This window comes from Hylobates moloch, unplaced genomic scaffold, assembly GCF_009828535.3.
Source record: "Hylobates moloch isolate HMO894 unplaced genomic scaffold, HMol_V3 SCAFFOLD_9530, whole genome shotgun sequence".
Taxonomy (NCBI): domain Eukaryota; kingdom Metazoa; phylum Chordata; class Mammalia; order Primates; family Hylobatidae; genus Hylobates; species Hylobates moloch.
In genome coordinates this window covers 1-2605 of record NW_026661805.1, presented here as the reverse complement: position 1 = coordinate 2605, position 2605 = coordinate 1, and the positions used below count along the sequence as shown (strand labels likewise).

The 2605-nt window shown below is 45.5% G+C and overlaps 1 pseudogene; it reads right to left on the bottom strand.

Moving 5' to 3' along the window:
* Positions 1-1886: 1886 nt before the first annotated feature.
* Positions 1887-2493, bottom strand: LOC116465741 (SREBP regulating gene protein-like; annotated as a pseudogene).
* Between the last annotated feature and the right edge of the window lie 112 nt (positions 2494-2605).

Sequence of the window (2605 nt, the reverse complement as noted above, 5' to 3'; positions counted from 1 at the left end):
TTCCAAAGTGCTGGGATTACAGGCGTGAGCCACTGCACCCAGCCAGTTTAATTTCTATCACGTTTCTTTTACTTTCTTCTACCCAGAGTTCTTCCCTATAGGTAATTAAGAAAATTCATATCTTTGTCAAATTGCCTTTTAACTTTCTTATACATTTAATATACAGATTGTAAATTTGATCCATTTTTTTATTTTTATTTTTTCACATCAGAGTTTGATTTAGTCCTGCTGCAAACACACAGAATCTGAAATGTTTAATGCAAACAGAATAGATTTCTTGGGATCTAATATTTTTAAAATTGCCTAACAGCTTACCGTCTAAGGAAACTTATTTAAGGGAGGCAAATTATTTTGGGAGATGAGTATAAGAGGTAGTAGTAGGAAGTTAAGGAAATATTGCAGAAATGTATTGGAAGGCAAATACGACCCAAAGAAAAAGCTCCACTGAAAAAAAAAAATGTTGAATTCTGACCATAGAACTAGCACCCTGCTCCCAGGTCAATAATTTGAACAAAAAATAAAAATAAAAAAGACCTTGCTCAATCTTGAGGTTAGTGAAGGAATATAGGAGAGTTGTGTGTTAATGTGACTACTGAAATCAAAGAGCAGTACTGTTCAAAGGGCATGATGTCTTGATCTTAGGATCAAATATGCTAGACCTTGAATCAGAGAATCTGCATTACAGTAGAAAAATGGGGAGTGCTTTATGCATGTGGATTCAGGGCACACCAGCAACCTACATGTGCAGCATTCTCTAAGCCATAATGACCATTCTCATCTCCCACTCAGGGCAGGAGTAAGACTCTTCTCTTGCAGCGCTCTGATAAGTTGGGTTTCTTCTTCTTCTTTGCAAATAATAGAGAAACTAAACATTTATACCTATTGCACCCCCAAAGCTGAAAGCAATAAAGAATGAACACATACAGCAAGCTGTTAAGTGCATCTCTGTTTAGGAATTGCCTCAACATTGGGTTTCTATTGACAGAACAGAAGAAGTTGCCTCTGATCTTCCTGAGGCTCCCATTGTACCCTGGCTTAGCAGCCCACAGTTAATTTTAACTGGCAAAAGAAAATTCCTTCAGGATGAGAGGTTAGATTTCTACTAAAACAGTGCTCTCCATAGGGTATATGAGCACATTCAACTGTCACTAGAAAAGAACCTGAGGGCGGACACACGGTGCCCACTGCTAGAAATCTTGCAGTTAGATTAGAATGGAAGAGTGTCTGAGTTTTTAGATAATTTTAGACATCAGGATATGGCTAACAGGTTATGTTCAGGGCCTACGCTTGATACTGTCGAAATACAAACAAAAATAACTGCCCAGAGAGAACATCCATGTCCTAAAAGACAAAACATTTTATCTGGGTGAAGGGATGACTTAACTCGTGAAACTTGAGAACACAGAACAACAAAAATAATTTCCTTGAACATGTTCAACTAGAAGGGCAAGGCATTTTCCTACATAAAACATAATTTTCCCACTACTCCAAAGGAATCCAATAAATAATTTTACAGTGAAAAGGCCTGGATCAAACCTAGAAGTGACACCGGTCCCCGAAGAACACAAGTCACAGGTCCCTGTGCAGGTCTCAGGGTCGAGTCGTGCAAGAATGCCAACACTGCCATGAGCCTGGCCTGTGGTTTCATCTTTCCCAAATGGGACCAGCTGGAGGGTCTAAGCTGCTTTACAGAAGAGTTCTATCTGGTAAGCCCGGGTCGTGAACGAAGCCAAAGATGACAACACAAGAAGTGGTCAAAGCCAAGGTTTCCTAACGCTGCCTTTGTCTTCTTCCCACGGCCTGGCCTGAGTGCTGAAGCTGGGCCCCAGGAGGGGAGTTCTTCAGTGGGGCCTCCTCACCCAGGCTTGAGTAAGTCCACTGGCCTGTCATGCAGGGAAGAGCTCTGGCAGGCTTTCTCAATAGCAGTACTTTGCTATGGGGTCCCAGTAGGTGTTCTCATGCTGCAGGCTCTGGGATGAGGTCCTGCATTTGACCAGGCACAATTCCAAGTGATCTTTGACTGCCATGGAGAGGTTCCGGAATGCCACAGCTGCCCGGTTGAGGAAGTGCTCCAGGAGAAGTTGCTTGCTGGGCTGCAGGCAGCAGGAGACACGGTACTCAGCAGCCGTTTGGCCAGCAGCTATCACAGCAGTACTGCTTTGTGCTAGGGACGTTGACGTTACAGCGGCCATTCACCAGCAAATCCTTCCTCTCACAAACGTAGCTGAGTTCATCCGTGATGAGGCGTCTCCCTTGAATGGAGTTGTGGCACTGATTGCTGGGACGACTGCTATTGCCCAAGTTAAACTACACTTTCCACGGGATGGGCTGATCATGGTCTTGAACCTGCAGGGGATTCCTCTCTCTCACTGCCCTCCTCTCCTGCCTGGAGGTGGTGCTGAGGAAGTAGACAAGCAACAGCCCAAAGACCAGGGCGAGAACCCACCTGTTCCACAGAAGCCGGCGCCACACCATGGCTGCTAGGTTCACCATCGCAGCGCGGAAGCGCGGATGTGGGGCGCGGCTGCCGGGGCATGAAACGCAGCAGGCCCAGCACCTAAGCCCCATCCCTCCAGGTGGGCCCCACGGCCTGCGGCCCAGTCTG